We start from the raw sequence: 20,202 nt of genomic DNA on the forward strand, positions 1-20,202 counted from the left end.
TTTATGGAAAACTTTACAAATTCACTCCATAAAAGCCTGCATTTCTAAGATGCTGCTTGTTTTTAAATCCTTCCATTTCTGAAATGATTGTGTTATTTTCAATGCTATTAAATCATCCTTAAAACAGAACTATACACAATAGTAGAGATACCGGTGCTTTTCAGCATAATTGGATCAGTGATTTTACATTACTGAATTATTTTAAATGTTTTTATTTGCTGCAAGTTATTAGCTTTCTCTGTTTATTCATTTCAGCACATTATATAAACACAGAATGGAACATCAATTACTTTGCTTTTAAAGTCTTTTTATACTGCTATTGTTGCAAATAAATAATTCTATTTTTTTAATTACATTTTTATTATCACTGTCCTCTCAGAATACATTTTTGATTCTATTGCCTACATTTTTTTTTATTTCACAATGTTTTAATTTGTTTTTGCATCTTTCTCTATTAATAGTGGATTATATTATAGTGTTAATAGTGATTCCCAATTATAGTGCATGTACAATGCAGATTATATGATAGCTTTTTTTCTGTCACAAAATGTCATTTTTGGTTGTGCCCCTCATGCCAGCTACAGCAACATCAGGTTTTCTTCAGGCAACATGACTGTCAACAGTCAAAAAAACTGTTAAGTTGCGATTAAATATGAGGTGTATCCAATGGCAACATATACTTTGGATAAAATAAAACATTTTAAAACACTGTTTTAGCAGCTTTTCTTTATTGTCATATAATATGCAATATATTTAGACATTCACTGACATTCCATTATAATATATCACTTATATACACACATTTTGTCCCTCTCAGCAAGAACAATGGAATAGATCTTACAGTTATGGTCAGTCATGCAGCACATCATGTAGCCATCATTGGGCTAAAAAGATGCCACACTGAAGCTGCTAAATTGCAGGGTCTAAATGTGCGACTGGCAGATGGTGTCTAATTTTAAATTTGCATAAATAGAAAGTTGCCAGTTGCAACATTTAAGCACTGTGAATGCTATACAAATGAATATTTTATTCAATGACCATAAATGGTCAAACGATCTCTAAAGGCAGTGATACATTTTGCACTGGCATTAGCGATAGATGAACATATGCTTCCCTAAAGGCTTGGCTAGATATATGGTCAATATTTTTAAGTTTGGGTGTGTTACATGTGGTATATAATTTAGTTTGGAGAAATGCAATGCTAAAATAGCACAGATAGGAAATCCATCTAATACAGACTCAATGTAGTGTATATCTCATTGTTAAGCTTTTGTTTTTGTCTCATATATGTCTCTTTGCTTGTTCCACAGCCTTGTTTATAGTTTTCACTGGTTATAGTGGTGTTTCTTTCACATTTTTTGTTGTTGGTTTGTAGCTTGTTTACACTGTTAAATAAAATCTGTACTTACATCTATCATCTTCTGAAATAAATGACACAGTAAATAACACAGTCTCTATAGCTGTTCTCTATAACAGCTGTTATGTATTAAAACATCAAAAGCCATAGGCTGAACCTTTTCAGCAGACCTTTCTTTTTTTTTTTTTTTAAGTATAACTTTATCATCGAGCATCCACACTTACTCCCAATAAACTATTTCCCCCCTCCACTGACTGTCAAATCAAACAAACAATGAAGTAAATAATAAAAAAAATTGACTATACATAATCTTATGAGGAAACTTTAGTGCTGAGAGTTCGAGGGGATGGTAAAATGGCATAAAATATTCCAGCAGAGAATGCCAAGACATCTACAATAAATTTATACTTTAAAAAGTAACCATACTCTAGTAACCTAACCATTTAGAATACATTTACCAGTATGCCTAAATTATTATTAAAATGTTAGTAACACACTTTTTGTTTATCCACATCGAGTTTCACATAAGTTGCTTTCACAAATCAATTTAAACCAAGAAAAACTGAATAGGAAAGGAGATTAGAAGTAAGATTTGAGCTGCTGTAGTCATGCTCATATTAGCATTATTTGGCAACTCTGAGCCTCATTCATGACTGGTGCCATCATACAACAAGAAAAATATACCCAGGTATCACTGCAGCTCTGTGAACTTGTGCTGTGAATTATGCAGAGCATATTGTGGTGGGTAATGTCACCTAAAAAAAAAAAAAAAAAAAGAGAGCGAGAGAGAGAGCGAGAGAGAGAGAGAGAGAGAGAGAGAGATATTTAAAGCTATTTAAATTACAATAACATTCATCAGCACACTATAAATACTACTACTACTACTACTAATAATAATAATAAAACAAAAAAAATATATAAATATTGTCAACTTTAAATAAATTTATATTTAATTTACAAGCTAAATTCTTAAACTGGTCTGTAAGGCACAATAAACATGGCCACCATTAGCAAGAGGCATTTGCATATTTTTCAGTGTATGTATGCATATTTTGGAGTCCTTCAAAAAAATTTAAATATAAATGTCAACATTTAAATAGACTAAAACAATTACAAGTTTTTCATTGATCTATGGATACTACACGATTGTTATCTTCATTTGAGGCACCTTTTAGGAATAGATGTAACAGAAAACTCAAAAATTAGAAAGGTGGTCCACCTTTCTGTCTAGCAAGTGTAGTTGATAGTAAGGAATAGACCCTCAAATGGTGGAAAAGACCTAGAATATTTTATCCTACACATCGGGGGTGAATTATTCCTGGGAATGATCCTTTGGGAAGAGCTTTTCAGTGTTAGATTACGTCTTGTCGAATCTGCTCAGGGCCAATATTGACTGTGTGGACTAAAGACTTCCGGAAGTCATTTGACAACACAAAAGCCCTGTTGTGTGTTTGAAATTAAAGTTAATGAATGTGATACTTAATCTGGTAATCCAGCTGTGTTATTCCTGCAAGATAGCTAATGACTGTCTCATTTGCCAAAATGTTGAGTTATCAGAGGAGTTGGAGTACAACTGATAAGGGAAACCTGGAATTACTACTGTCTCTTCCATATAAAAATGACATTTTATTTAAATTTGCAATTCCTAGAGTCTAGTTAGTTTTGCTGCATGTAGACCATCATGTTTCTTTTGGCTTGAATTACTTTAATCAGAGCTGCTGTTCTCATCATAAATGTGCCAAGCCAACATGTGGCTGCTCAATCCCTGGAAAACTACAGCACTGATCAGCACATACCAGCTGAAAAGCCTCTACTCCTACAGTCGTAACTGACATTCTGCCCATTGCAGAGGCACCTGGGTACCACAATCAACTTAGATTTTAAAGAAATGTTACATCCAGAATTCCAAAGCCAGGAAAATGCACTACTTGAGCTTGGGCTTGTCAAAGCCAAACAACAACAACAACAACAACAAAAAGTCAAGCACTAAGCAAATCAGCTTCCTGCTATAATATTAAAACCAATATATAAAACTAGATGTATTTATTAAATATAAACAAATTTTCAATTGTTTTATTATTCCTATGCATTAGATTTAAATCTACCAACACAGAAATAATTAAATGGAAATAACAAGGATAAGTACCAGTTACTACTATAGTTCTACTATTTACTACTCATTGTATATAAAATGTGATTTAAATCCCAATTATTTTTAAATCTAAAAATTAAAATCACCCATGTCTTTGGTAGGGTTAAATCAGAGGAATAATATAATAACAGTATTATTATTATTAATATTATTATTATTATTATTATTATTATTATTTTATATTGTCTTAAATAATAATTTCAAGAACCAGTTTAAAAAAACTTTAGAAATGTTTAGAAACTTTAGAAAACTATATAATGTATATATTTACATATATACACACACATACACATTTTTAATGTTTATATTTTGATTGTAATATTATCTAGTTCAAACCAGTAACCTTGAGTAGCAATACTGCCAAGTGTCCATGGACATTTCATTAAAATAGTCACAGACTACATGATTCTTCTAATTACTGTCTTTGGCACCCTTGTCCAACTGCAATCATTCTTTCATTCAGCTTTCTCACTCTGCCCCAAGCTGTCTCAGGGACCGTCTGTGCTGAGAATTAGCCCTGCAGTTTAAATTTATCACCTGAAACCTGCCAGAAGGCGACAGTCATTCTGACCATGGCCATGTGGCGTTAACTCTGTGGGGGTGAGGAGAGGGGGATGATGGAGGATAGGAGAGGTAAATGAGGCTCGCTACAGCCATTCAAGTGCAGAGCTTGTGAGCTGACTTGGCTAATGACTCCCAGCCTAATGGGTAATCTTTATATCCTTCTGCAGTCTTGACTGACAGATCTTGCCACCATCTGTGAATTTCTTTTTTTCTTCTTCATCAATTCTAATTAGGTGATTTTCAATCATCCACCATATTACAAAAGTGCTTGAAGAGAATTTGTTTTATGTATTTATTTATAATTTTTATATATATATATATATATATATATATATATATATATATATATATATATATATATATATATATATATATATATATACTAGTTTTTACCAAGATTGAGAAACAGATGGCTTGATTAAGCTGCCATTTAAGGTTTATGTGCATATGTGATTATTTGAACTGGGAATGAGAAAAATAATACCATGACCGGAGAAAGGAGATATGCAAGTATTTGAGTTAAATATTATATATATATATATATATATATATATATATATATATATATATATATATATATATATATATATATATATATAAAAGATAGATAGATAGATAGATAGATAGATAGATAGATAGATAGATAGATAGATAGATAGATAGATAGATAGATAGATAGATAGATAGATAGATAGATTGATTATAAGGACAGCGATAATTATTTCTTTGAGTAACAGGATTATAAAAAATATTTGAGGCAAATTATTTGCCTCGATGACTCATTTAGTCCAATTTAACTACACAGGCATTGTGTAATGGGCCTATTTTTATTTGTATACACTCAGAATAACAACAAGTGCTGTGCTTTTGTCAAATAAAGAAAAACTGACACCTAAATAAAACAACCTGAATCTTAGTAAATACTTGCCTCACAGACATAATAAATATGTATAGAACACTTAAAATGTCTATTTTTAAAACAAATATTCTCTGTATATGTAATTTATTGAAAGTTAGAAGATGTTCAGTTTCTCTGCTATTACTTTATTAACCGTCCGTGTGGAAATATAGCAAATGGTCTGTTTGGTGTCCTGATGATCTACGTAATTTTAAACACAATAATTAGTTAAAATATTTCCAAGAACATTTGACTTTCAGCTCTATGTTCAGTATGGTTTCACTAATAATGAACATACATTTGCATAAAGCATCCACATTTGTCCATGGCCATGTTGATTACAGTATTAAAATCTTACAGTATTAAAAAAAGAGAACTTTGAACCGATAAAAAATGTGCGATTAAGCTGCGATTAATCATTTGTGCTAATCAGTGCTTGTCTTGATCTTATGATTAAAGATCATTAGAATTACCTACAAACTGTTCATTAACATGTGTTTTTAAATGTTTGAAGCAGAAGTCTTTCAGATAAATACAGATACCTCTAGTCTGAGTTGAAAACTGCCCTGAAAAAACGAACTATAGTTAAAAGGAACATGCATAATAAAAGCACCTTACAATTTATTATATATATAGTATGTAGGATAAAAATAATATAAGGCAATTAAATATTAAGCATAGGTAAATAGATATATGCTAGGCTATCTTGATAGAAAGTAGAAATATACAGTACATTTATATAGCCTTATGCAGTTATCCAATAGGCCAGTCTGGAGGCAGCAGAATGTTATATAAATTCACACATACAGGCCAAATGTATCTGTTATTTGAAAAAGAATAACAACTTGAATAAAAAAAAAATTACAATTGTGAAAGCTGATCTCAAGTAAACAATAATGTCTGGTATGAATAGTGTCAGCAAATATGAAGGTTAGTGAGGATGAAGATTTTGTCACACTGGGCACAAAACGTAATGCTATAGCCAAAGTAGATGGCACAAAGGAGTTTGAGCAGAAATGCAGTTAATAGTGAATAGATTTTATATTCAATTAATTTGAACTAACTTGACAATGAATCAGCTTAAATTAAAATAGTACCTACTCGAACAAAAACACGTTTTGAAATCAATCCTGGAATAACTTCTTTTTATATGTAATCTGGAAATCTGTACAAAAGATCAGGAGAACCTGATCAATACAGTTGGTCTTTGATTTCACACAATATGGTGTGCAGATGAAAAAGTGCAGATGCTAACCCCAACCTTAATTTGTAGGCATGTGACAATGCACATCTCAGTGCTCATGTTACAAATGAGGAGCTGTGTAAGTAGAAGTTCATTAATTGAGTATTAGACATTGATTCCTAATTTGATATCCCAGTTATTCTCAGTCAGTCCGCTAAGTAATATAACACACTGCCTCACTATAAGATGTAATATATTAGAATCATAAAAGCAAGACATTTACCTTATACCTTAACCTTTCATTTGATTTTAGAGGTTTAAGTGAACCATAATAAACATTTGAGATTAATGCAGACAAAAGTCATCCTTCCCCTTTCTGGCCAAGACTTAGGAAACTTGAGCTTTGTGAAATGAGGGTGCAATTGCTATTACTATGTAAATTCAGGGCCAGGGCTACAGGCAAAAAGCCAACAATTGATCTGGAAATTGACATGCTGTCACAGCAAGCGCCCTTCACTTCTTCCGAGATAAACAACGGTGAAGAAGAAAACTATTACTTTTCTTTACCCTGATAAACTCAAAGGGTGGCAGTGCTTCAGGGTGCACATTTCTGTGGCCTCCATATTATTTCAGAAGCAATAAAATCATGTTAAGTGGCAGCATGCAAGTCATCATACATTACCTACAAACAAGGGGAATGAGTTTGTATGAAATCAAAAATGTTTTGCATCAAATGTTTCGAATTAGACCTATAGGAATGAAGTTGTGTAAAATTAACAAAATTATAGTAAAACATTTTATTGGAGGTATCATATGCAGATGATTTAAACACAATGAAATCAAAACAAAAATACAGTATTGTGCAAAGATTTTAGTCAGGCGTGAAGAAATGCTGTAAAGTAAGAATTTGCACAATTTGCACTTACAATTGCACAAAGTCAGGGATTTTGTATGATTAAAGTTTTATACCAGTTATACCAAGCAGATGCTAATGATCATCAGTCATGTGTAGGTTGAAAGACATGATCCACTGAAACAGAAACAGATGCGTACAAGGCTTAACACTGGGTGTGTAAGAGAGAAACTCTGCTACTAATTTGAAGGTGTGGAAGACACTGTAATGTCATACGCCACACAAAGGAAAGTTGTTTGCCGAAGGGCTAAATAGCAGTACAATAAATGGTGTCTCCAGGCAACAGTGAAACATGGTGGAGGTTTCCTGAAAGTTTGGGGCTGCATTTATTCAAATGGATATAAAGATTGTCAGAATGAATAGTGTCCTCAATTAAATACAGGCAGATACAGAGCAATCATGCAACACAATCAAGGAGGCATCTGATTGGCCCCAAATATACTCTGCAGCAGGACTTGCAATGACATGTAGCCAATGTAATTTCAAACATCTTCAGCATAGAGAAAAACTTGCCAGGAAGCAACTAGGCCAGATTATTCTGTCAGAAGGGTGACTGGAAGGAGGACCCAAATGCAGACAGAGTTGAAAATAAAGCAGTCTTTAATGAGATAATAGGCAGTGAGCAGGAAGGAAATAGCAACTGTCCAAAAACTTAGGTTACTGGTGCGAAAACAAATATAGGCAGGCTTACCCTGTTAGCCTTCACCACAGCTTTTAGGACTCACAGTTTAAAATGCCCTACATAACTTAAATGTTATGAGTACCTGATAAAAGTAGGCTACATACCCAATTTAAATAACTTTGAAAAGAAGACACTTTGAGCTTTACTGTCCATTATTGTTATACATGTTTGGCTATTGATATTAATTTGGCATTCATATTGATGGCCAGGTAGCCAGACAAGCTATTGTTTTACAGTCATGGCCATTCATATTGATGTCCGGCCAATCCAATGTTCAAACGTATAACATCACATACAATTGTAACGGGAGATATATTGTAACTTACAGATGTAAAATAGCCCCAGATTTTATTTCTCCATGCAGATCTCTAAGTCTCTATTGTTACTCCACCCCCAAGAATATTTTCCTCATTGCTGCTTGTGCAAATCTCTGATAAAACATCTTTTTTGACTGTCCATTTTTTCTTTGTTTTCTTTTTTTTTGTAAACAAAGCCCAGTTAGCATGAGCTAAAAACAGCTGTTTGTGCAGAACCGAGAGCTGCATCCACTTCCTGGTTAGTCACTGTGCACATGTGTTGTTTGTTACCACTAAGAGTTTCTAAAGAGTAATAAAATTAAGAACTCACCCACATGGGGGAATAAAATCCTTCCATATATTGCTAGAATTATGGACTCATTGACTACATTTTCCCCTAATCATTTTGTTTCATTATGCTACTGGCTGGACATTGAAGGTTTGAAATGATAGGTGATGCAAAGCAGAACGTCACAACATCTGCCTATAGAGTGGAGGCTCAAGCCAGAGATTCTGCCTCTTTCACTGTTTCATTTATTTTATTTTGTGTGTGTGTGTGGTTGGTCTCATTTGTTTTGTAACCCTATATTCTACCAGCCATATTTGTTATATATTATATTTAGGGCAAGGAGGAGCAAACCAGACATAGTTTTAGATAAATGTTTGTAGGAATCTCATTTTTCATGATATCTTCATTCAATTTAAAACATAAACTCATGAGACGTGGCTTTTAACCCATTACTATTCTGGATTGCTCCATTACTGATTTCATGTATTTATATATGAAGAAAAAAAAAAACATTAAATTCAGGAAATTTATATTAAAGGTAATTCTGCATATATAACTTTGTATAACTTATAAGCCATCAATTTTACCACCAATATGGTGTTTTTTATGCGAAAGTTATTCTGAAACATATACAAACAATAAACCAATCGAAGTTCTGTGACATAAACAAAATAATAACCATCTAAATCACAACACTGTTGTTCAGAGGGGCATTATCTTTCCAAATAAACCGGGATTTGCAGCAGTGGATGCGTTTGTGACTCGTTATTATATATACCTATGATAAGATATACCTTTATTTGTCCCACAGTGGGGAAATTTCTTAATTACAATAAATGTGTAGGTACTGCATTTTTTTATGCATGTCGTTTGTGTGTACTGCTTACACACATTCAGCGAATACATTCGATATACATTTTTTTTATTGAAAAACAGTGATCTAAAAACGCTGCTTGAAGTTTAGACCTGTAGAATGATATATAGTTAGTCATGGTTACTCTTGTCCCTTTTTATACTCCTTGGCTTTGGAAGGGAAAGCTTCCAGCGGGTCAGGCTGGAAGTTACTGAGGTTTGCTTTAGGGGCCGAAGCTTACCTATATCGGGTCCTTTTGTTGGCCTTGCACCCTCACCCCTCACCGTCATGGAATGTGTGTGAATGCGGAGTTGGAGTTAAGATTGAATGCCAAGAAAAATGTACTTTCTCCGGTACAAAGGACTACCTATTTAGGCATGGTGTGAGATTCGACCACTAATTGGGCGCAGTTGTCTCCGGCTCTAAGTCTGTTCACTATATGGTAAGAATTTCACCAGTTATATCCAGTTAACTGCCCGGTTGGCCCAGTGCTAGAATTGCTTCAGGAACAGTTAGCCAAAGGGTTGTCTCCTTCCACCCAAAAGGTTTACATGTCCGCTATTGCAGCTTATCATGCTCCACTGCTGGTGACTTGTTTCCTCCGCGGAACCCTGAGGCTGAGGCCTCAAGTGCGACCAGAGTGCCTTTGTGGGACCTGGCCGTAGTTCTGGAGATCCTGTCTAAGCCTCCCTTTGAGCCCGTGCCTGAGCTGCCATGCCATAAGTCATGGACACACTTGAGATTATCGATTTTTGGAAGCTCAGCCCCCAGCAGAGAACAGAGTATTTTAGGGCACGTCATGCGCAAACTATGGCGTGCCAATCGATTTCTGATGACCTACTGAGATGGCTGTCCCTCTGGCCCCTGATTCCCATTGGTCTTCTTCATTCCACCTTATCACATTGGCCAGAAAGCCTGTCCCTGAAGTCATGTTTCTGACAGAACAAGGCATCCTGGAAGTAATGGTTTATGTACACACACCCTACATACATAGCATATGGAATATGAAGTTTTCTAACTTTTCTACAAAGTCTAATCAATTGATTGCAATGTCAAGATAGTGTAAAGGGTGCTGTACTCACACTGCTAATGCTCATGGACAGTGGATGACTGAAAATAAGCATAATTAAACAAACTTATGTGGAGGTAAAAGTGCTGCAAAGTCTGACCGCCTGATGTTTTTCTGTTTGAAATTTAGCGAAACATTTTCTTGTGTAAGCAATAACAAATAGAACCAAAATACTTAGAGCTTTGTAATTTTATGGGCACAGTTGCCCAATAAATTTCTCTACATAAAATTCAGATTTACATCACCTTGACCCATAGACCAACACACAGAGTCCAAAAAAATTATTTTTAATAAGTTAAGCACTTTGCTACAGCTCCATATTCTAAATCTACTTTATTATGAGACAGTTGCATCAGGCCACAGGATATCAACTAACTTCAACTGTAACTTTGAACACTTTTGCCTGCTCGAATTTTTCATCGATCCTCCAATAAACTAATGACTACTTTTTTTTTGCCAAAAGTTGCTTTTACAATCATGATGCTGATGTTTTTAATTGGTTGTTTTAACCTAAACCTAAATTCTGTGTTGTTGCCACAACAAACATAATACAAAAATAGGCAATTCAAAATAGTTTTTTCCTCGTTCTGTCTGGCTTCTCCCTCCACTCGCGCACCACTGGCACAATAAGCATTCCAAACATTTTATACAACTTGGAAAACTGCATTCACAATTAGTCACAACTGTGCTTAGACAGGCAAAGCCTATTGCCTTTCACCTGAATAAGCACAGAATTGAACTTGTTTCCATTTATTTATTTCCCTCTCTCTCTCTCTCTCTCTCTCTCTCTCTCTCTCTCTCACACACACGAGCGCATGCACGCACACACCCACGCACGCACGCACGCATACGCACACACACACACACACACACACACACACACACACACACACTACTTACCACCACTAGTTTTATTGCACAGTAATTTTTTTTTTGATAAAAAATGTTTGATGGTAAACTTGATGGTTTTAAAGAAAATTTTCATAATTATAAAACAGTACAGTTTAAAGGTCAAACAGAAATTGCTGGTCAAAAATAGCTTGCGGGGTAACAAAATAAGCATAAGATTATTAATCCACATGTCATATTAGAGTATTTCACATTATATACTTTTATGTAACATGCTAATAATGGTTCATCATAAGGCCAGACAGAAGTCCAAGCAAAATCAGGGTAGAGTAAACCAGCTTGGCCAAACAGACTCATGTGAAATATTACAGTGCATTTGCAAAATTATATTTTAAAAAGTTCATAACAAAATAGAAATTAACTATGTCTCTCTCTTTCTCACCCAAGATTCTTTTGCACAAATCACCTACAATTTGTGACTGAAATGTAATTATTTTTCTGCTTCTCTATATTGAGATATCAATAAACAAATAAATTAACAAAAGATTAAAGAAAGAAAGAAAGAAAGAAAGAAAGAAAGAAAGAAAGAAAGAAAGAAAGAAAGAAAGAAAGAAAGAAATGTAGAATTTTTTTACTCCTTATTCTTGCTATAAGTTGTTCTTTCAACAAACTGGTGAGAGAAGAAAAATGTGAATTTTTATTATAATTTCTTAGCAGAAATGACTAGAGAAAAAAAATACAATTCTTTTAACAAACAGGTGGTAGAGTATTTTAGTGAAAATCAGTGTGGTGAGTAGTTGCTTGCAGTAAAGATAAAACTATGCTTAAATTTCTGTGAGGTCCATTTGCAGGACACGCTTTATAAATTACATAGTTTATTGTATAGTTTATGAAATGGGCAAGCTTGCAGGTTATACAATTATATAAAAAAAACAAAGCTAGTATAAATGTGTAACGTTTTTTTTTTTTATCTTCTGTGACTGGAAAAAATATCTGCCATTTTCTTCTAAATCTACATTCTGTATTGATTTAAGTCAAACTTTGACTGCATGTATTATCGTATCAAGGGATCATGCTTGGCTAAAGTAATACAGGACCATAATTTCTCTGTGATAGGTACTCTATCAGCCTCATGCCTGGCCTTAAATCTACATTAAATCTTCCATCATCTTTAATGTGCCATTCTAATGCACTATTAATGGAAAGGACAGGAGACAGGGGTGAGATTGAGATGCAGCGCTTGGCTGTGCTGGGGAAACAGAGCAATTCTGAACTAAATGCTACATAGACAAAGGAAGTGAGCAAAGCTAATCAAGTAATCATTGACCATTCTCACCTTGAGCTCCTTCCAAAAACAAGAACAAAGTCCTTGGTGATTTTTAATTTTTTTTGCATGGATGAAAGAAGAGCAGAATACCTCAAACAATAATAATATTTAATACAACTTGCTGTTATCATAATCCCTTGAGGCAACAGACATGAATACACTGTTCCAGTTAATCAAAGTATGCATCAGTGTTTTTAATGACAGGCTGCACACAAATACATTCCCGTTATTTTTCTATTCTGCTAATATGTGAATAATATATAAAGCCCAGAGCTTCACCTAAAGACTGATTCATTATTTCTTAACAGATTAACCTTTTAGCTTTCACTTCCAGTCTTTAGTAGCTTTTTAAATGAGTTGCCAGACCACCAATTTCTAGGAATTACTTATCCAGGTCATAAGCTGTCAGGACCACTCAGCTTGGGTGTTTGTCTCAGTGCTTTATGTGAAGACCCCTAAATGGGTAAAGTTAAAGGCACTCTCTGGCTCTGCTTTTTTAATTCATTAGAGTTCAACCAAGGTCTTCAGGGAAATCAACAGTGAGGAGACCACTGAGCCTCAACCTAATGTACAGGGAGAAGTAATGCAATCCCAACAGATTTACTGAGGAATAAAGAGAACAAAAAAAAATCTTGTTCAATCAACAAATAGATACCAGAAGACTGCTGGCTTGACTATCAGTGTGTTGTAGCTTTTCTTTCTTTATACTTTAACCCTTAATTGCACTTCTTCAAAATGTAGCATGGACTCCTTGGTCCTAGTGTTTAAATGTTTGAAGGTTTGAATATTTGCTTTTGGCGATTCAGACCACATTGAAACATTGTTCATTGCATTATTATTTTTTATTTAGCAAAATATTAGTAAGAAAAAATATATCACACCGCTAATTTAAATTGTTGGATTAATACTTCAGAGTGACAAAGTGTTGTGTGGTGTTTTCAACAAGGCACTGGACTGTATTATTTAATTTTCTGATCATTTAGAGAATTATCAGTAGTTGTCTTAACATGGAAAGTCAAATGGATTGTAAATTCTCTGTGATGTGGTTTTCCATTTAAATGGGAACCTAATATAGGGCATTTTGCGTAGAATTATTGATCCTTTGTTTAGTTCATAATTTTTTTCATTAATAATTAAGAATAATAATAATAATAATACATTTGTATTGTTTTGTTGTGGTTTATGTTGAAAACATGCAACCTGTATTAAATAAAACAGATCTTGTTTCCTGCATTTGTAATAAATGATCTGAGAGCTGATAATAGAACAAAAATGAGAATGATGTAATGTGCAGTGGGGTTAATTATGGTAGCAAAGGGTTTCAACTGTTGTTAAACAGTTGTTGTTTCAGGTTGTTAAATTCACACTAAGGCCACCTTTGCTTAAAACTGAACAATGATGATTTATTGCAAATGGAACAACAAACAAAATAATTAGTGCTCCTTGAGATTTTTTTGCTGGAGCTGAAGTTACTGAAGTTTTTTGTTTTACTTTTTTCATAAAAAAGCCTGGCAGTAAAACATATTAGACAAATAGACATTATCTTAGCTTGAATAAAATATCTTATATAAGAGATAATTACAGCTCATAGCCTAAACATTGATGAATGACTATCTGCCCATACATTATTATCTAGCTAATGTTTCTTACATATGTTTTATGATCAGAAAAAAAAAACATAGGATTGCATGCATGCTGAAGCTTCCACCTCCAGTGGGCTAGCTAATGAATTTATTATCTATTGAGCCCTGTATATTAGTCAGCAGTTACGCTGTTTACCTGGTCCACCTGCAAAATTCCCTAATAGCATTTTGCTTTTTCTAATCCACCAATCTATTCTCTTTCATATTATCGAATTACATCTAAACCGAGTTACAAGTGACTGAATATGATTTGTTTATGTTTAATATGCTAACAATAAAGCAAAAACAATGGAATCATTATGTGACAGCAGAATGTAAGGTATTTGCATCACATTGTGATTGGTGTAGTATTGTTTAGGAACTACAAGAACAACAAAAAATAAAATAAAAATCAATTCTGCTCTCCTCTACTGTCTGACAGCTATGTCAGAGCAGCAAAGTATAATCAGTCACAGTTTCAGCTTTATTAAAGCTCAGTGGGTGGAATTGTGTCTGCTGACTCCCAAATGACATTTATGATTTCCAATTATGTCTTCTGGTGGAGACCATATGCATAATAAATCATCCGACCATTTTTCTTTTTGGAGGGGGGGACAGTCATAAAATGATTGTAAGGGATATACTATGTATGTGAATATCTAGTCTCTTATCAAACAACTGAGCATGTATTCCTCTTTTGGATTACGGTGCTTTTGGACTATTTGTGGTGCTCCACACGATCATTCGGAAGACGAGCAAATTGCTAGTCAACGGATACAAAAGGAGTTAAATTAGTTGAGCATGTCATGTCCGTTGAGCATTGAACACTTCTGCCACACACAGGGTCGAGGACACTGGAGAGGATGGCTGACTGGCATAACCTAATTATGTGGACACAACTTAATTCAGGCTCAACAAAGGGCCAATCGATGATAAGGAAGTGCCAGCAAGTAGCTTTGACACCAGTCAATTGGTTATGTCAGTGTCCAGCTCAGATGGTGCATGCTAGCTCATAGTTGATTAAATTAAGTAGCAAAGCACTTCTCTCTCACACTTCTTTTCACTTGGCGAGCAAATAAATAAATAAATAAATACATAAAAAGTAAAAGAGGCAGTCTGATATGCAGAAGTAGAACACCAAAGTGATGAATCAATACTCCTATTCAGAGGTTTTTGATCTTCTAACCCCACCCACAGACACATCTGCTGAGAGGGATGGTGAAATGTGAAGCTCTAGCCACATTACATCAGTCTATTAAATTAAAAAACTGTCAAAGAGATGGAAATTGTATTTAGCTGCTGATGAAAAACTTTTAGCATCATGTGGAAAAACCTAAATGGATTCAGACAGTATTAAATCATGAGCATCTGAATGAGTTGCTTGGAGCCTCTGTAAAGCCAGGAGCAATTGCAGAGTATTAAATAATAATGTTTTAAATGTACTCATAGTGCAATCTAATAGCAGATATTCACAAAACCGGGTGTATATTTGATGCATAGGCAAGCTTAAAACAAGATGAGATATAACACTAAAGTAAGAATATCTGAAAATATAAAACTACCTTATGCATGCAAGGTGTATACACCTAAAGAAATGTGTTAAAAAATGCAACAGAATCTGTGATTAAAACAACAATTAGTAGTGCACGTTTTTCCTTCTTTTCTTTTCTTTTAATGCTTATTGTGTGGCTTTATTATTCTTGTATATAGAGCGTGTATAAAAAAAAATTACAATTATTCTCATTACATTAAATGAATGAGTCAGGTAACTAAATTTGGTTTGTTTTTTAAATAAAATTTTTTATATTTCCCAGAAATTAATTAGAAGAGTAAATATTATTCATAATATTAAATACAGCTGTATACTTATAACAGTAATATTAAAACAACATAACTCGTCTCTGCTTTTTTTCCCTTTTTTTTCTAATGGCAATCGTCAATTTAGAAAATCCATCTCAACTCAGTGGGTCATAGTCTACACCGTGCTGTGTTTAGTGATCGCAAAGCTCTCGCAGCTGTTGAGTGCATGAAGGAGTGGATGTGTATGAAGTATTAAGTAGCAGCTCTGTGCTGATAGCTGGCGGGCTGCAGTTAAGGCTGCATTTCAATCAGTGACCTGTTACGCATGCAAGATTTTCACATTCAACCAGAATATTATTAGCACAGGAAGATCACTCAGCCACTAAATGATGTATGTTGAGATGACTTAATTTATCATTTAACAGGAACACAGTTAATGCAAAATACAATCAAAGTTAAACTTAGGGATAAACTTATTGGCACTAAACTTATAGGCACTAAAACATAAATTTAAAAGTTGGCCTTCCAAGTACATTCAAATTAATGAAGTCAAATGATGTCCTCACTCCTGAGTTTTGTATATGATGTCATATGGACATGGCTACTCACAGCATCAACAGCAAACAAAGCAGAATTTCTTTCAATTTTAAAAAGTTGAAACGTTTAAATTATAGTCTACTTATGTTTGCTTTACATCAGTCAACATACAAACATAACTATATGTAACACTAATTAAACAGGTAGTTGTTTTAAGTGATCATACCTAATCACAAATGGACTAGATTGTTGCTAACAAAATGTTCATGTTTTATCCATTCTATAGATGTATATTTTGCCATTTGATTGATGCCCTTATCCAGAGTGACTGATTTATTTATTTATTTATTTATGGTGACTGGTGAAATTATGTGTTTACTTTATACAAAGTTAATACAGTTACTTACAGTCCACTAATTCGATTTGTCAAGCGGTTTTCCAAACGATCTTGATTCTGCTTCTTGCATCAAATCAATGGGCGCTAGCTAAGCCATCCAGCTGACTTGCTTCTTCGGGATCTGTTTTCAATAGTGGAATAAAAATAAACAGAGCATTTGTTCAGATGAGTTCTGAAATGTCACTCACTCTGTATAAAAATCTTGGATAAAGAACTAGTATATAAAAGTAATATTATCGCTCATGTGTAGTTACCTGAAATATCAGCATGGCTGTAACTGGGCCAAGTGCTGGAGGTCACAGTGTGAGTGGCTCCCTACAGCTGGATCAGAGCCATGCAGATTTGTCAGTGCTGATTACTCTTGCAATATTGCATAATTATAGCTCAATTTAACAATAGGGTGAAATATACAGTACAGACCAAAAGTTTGGACACACCTTCTCATTCAAAGAGTTTTCTTTATTTTCATGACTATGAAAATTGTAGATTCACACTGAAGGCAAAACTATGAATTAACACATGTGGAATTATATATGGAATTATATACATAAAAAAGTGTAAAACAACTGAAAAATGTCATATTCTAGGTTCTTCAAAGTAGCCACGTTTTGCTTTGATTACTGCTTTGCACACTCTTGGCATTCTCTTGATGAGCTTCAAGAGGTAGTCACCTGAAATGGTCTTCCAACAGTCTTGAAGGAGTTCCCCGAGAGATGCTTGGCACTTGTTGGCCCTTTTGCCTTCACTCTGCGGTCCAGCTCACCCCTAAACCATCTCGATTGGGTTCAGGTCCGGTGACTGTGGAGGCCAGGTCATCTGGCGCAGCACCCCATCACTCTCCTTCTTGGTCAAATAGCCCTTGATGCCTTCAGTGTGACTCTACAATTTTCATAGTCATGAAAATAAAGAAAACTCTTTGAATGAGAAGGTGTGTCCAAACTTTTGGTCTGTACTGTACATCTGAAGTTAAATGCAGTATTGTATTATACATGCTGTAGTTGTAGAGATAACTTAGTTAACTATTGTGCTTATACACTGAAAACGTCAGGATCTCCCGGGCACACGGCGCGCACTTCCGGTTTCGCGGCGCTCACTTCCGGTTACGCGGTGCGCACTTCCGGGTCGGCGGCCATCTTGCCGTTTTTCCCGCGCCTCCCGGTATTTAAGGACACACAAGACTTTAGCTCGTGGCCAGTTTTGTCTTTTCCTTCATTGCCCTGCTTGCGTGTTTTTGACCCTGCACTGTTTATTGGACATTGTTTTTACCTTGCCTCATTGCTCAGTGTGTTTCTTTATTAAAATCTGTATTTTCCTTAGTCCCTGTCGCATCCTGCATTTGGGTCGTCACTCACCTAGTCACCTGCACACACTGACACAGGCTCTCACAAAAATGTGACTATGACTGTACATTTCATTAAAAGCTACCCAAAACCTATTTTGAATTGTTTAAAAAAGCCTTGGCCTCTGTGGAAACCCCACCCATACCCAGACACACTTAACATGCTGTAAGAGACCTGACTGTTGTTGTATTCCTGTAGCGAAGCAAACTTGGTGCTCTGCTCCAGTCACAGCAGGGACATATTACCACATGTCAGCAAAACAGTACTAAACTAATGGCAAACCAAGGAACAAATGAATCAGCACTATCATGGTAATACAATCTATAACTCTGACAGAACTACTGCATTTTTACTCTATTGTAAATAAACAAAAATGTAACACATTTTCAGTGTGTGAAACTGTATCAGTGTAAAGTGGGTATAGTATTAAAATAAATATATATTTTGTGAAATGTATAATTGCTAAGATTGTTATTTCTTCTCTACTGTATCTTCTAATTTCATGTGGATAAGTGTAAAACATGGACACTCAGTCATCTCTTGAGTTAAAACAGACATTCTGTGGGTCCAAAAAGCACATTTCCCAATATACTATATTATATGCCAATTTTAAGTAATCAAAGATTACAGTTGAAAATATATCAATTAATACTTATAGTCAAAATACTAATATCTATAGACGTGGTTATCGTTATCATTAGTTATTTATATAAAAAAAAAGGTTTATATTTTATTCATACAGTACAGTATACTTCAGTTTAAAGAATTTAAATCAGTTGAAGAAATCAACTTTTGTTTGCAGCTGATTTCTGTCTAAATGTGTGCTCTATGGTCATCTAAAGACTTTTTTCTCATCATCAAGTTTTGGAATGTTTTATCTCTGGTCGAGTGAATTGTCTTGTTAATAAGGCTTAATTTAGTTGCATGACTTATTTGTTATTGCACAAATTAGAAATTTGCATACAGAAAATGTGAAGAAAGTTTAAAGACACTCAGCAACCGAGAACTATAAGCACCATTTTTTCTTAATTATTTATTTCATCCATACTGCTTAAATGGAGACTCCATCTTTTCTAGTGCATTCTCCTATGAGACATTTGAAATAAACAACACTTGACACACAAAGTGCCATTCATTTAGTGCTCTGGGGAAGCTAATTACATTTTTTCATAAGCAATCCCTCTCTGCACTGATACTTGGACGTGCCACCCAGTGTGTTTGACAGAATATCCAGAAAAGAGCCACTTAAAAATGTGTCGAGTGTGACAATAAATTGTGTGTTTCAGCTGGAAGTCTTGCCTTTTGTTAATTTTATGGTGGAAACAACAAAGTGGCATGGGTTGCATTATGTATTACCTAGTCCAATTAATCATGAGCAAAAGAGTAGGGAATGATCTCATCTTTCTAGAGGAGAAGAGCTAAGAGAGTAAGTGATATAAAAAGCAGTAGAGACATTTAAGTGGAATGAATGAATGGATGGATGCAGGATGTTGTAAAAATGTCGAACTTTATCTATGATTTTTCTTTATACACATTTGGGCACAGAGGACTGACTAAAGTTTCACCATAAAAAAAAAAAATAAATAAAAAATAAAAATAAATAAAAATAAATAAATAAATAAATAAATAAATAAATAAATAAATAAATGTAAATCCATGAAGGCTAAAAGACTGAAAACAAGCGAGCATAACTTTATGAAGTGCAACATTTGTATACACAAAGGGTTTTCCATTGTTTGTTATAAAATAAAAGGTTAACATTTTCTGTAGCATTAATATTCTGTATTGGTTGTTTTGTGACATGCCCACATACTTGGGAGAACTGATTAATCAGCCAGGAAAAGATAAAGCTTGGCTTTATGAAAAGATGCTCATATTTTTTATATAATGTTTATAATTAATGTAGCTTAAACATAAAAAAAAGGACTATTTAAAATTCATGGTACATTCTTTGTATGTGCTGAATGAATACACTTCATGTCACAGTTATGTTCATGTTGATCATTATGGTATAGAAGAGAGAAAACATTTCGACATCCTCAACCAGGTGACATTAAGATCAAATGTACCAGCA

General features: G+C 34.3%; 1 long non-coding RNA gene across 1 annotated transcript; it reads right to left on the reverse strand.

Moving 5' to 3' along the window:
- Positions 1–854: 854 nt before the first annotated feature.
- LOC124389192 lies at positions 855–17,520 on the reverse strand. Its single transcript, XR_006926530.1, has 4 exons — positions 17,460–17,520; positions 17,043–17,109; positions 16,799–16,909; positions 855–2,112 (listed from the first exon to the last, which is right to left on the reverse strand). It is a non-coding gene; the product is annotated as an uncharacterized LOC124389192 (long non-coding RNA).
- Between the last annotated feature and the right edge of the window lie 2,682 nt (positions 17,521–20,202).

This window comes from Silurus meridionalis, chromosome 7 (genome assembly GCF_014805685.1).
Source record: "Silurus meridionalis isolate SWU-2019-XX chromosome 7, ASM1480568v1, whole genome shotgun sequence".
Lineage (NCBI taxonomy): Eukaryota > Metazoa > Chordata > Actinopteri > Siluriformes > Siluridae > Silurus > Silurus meridionalis.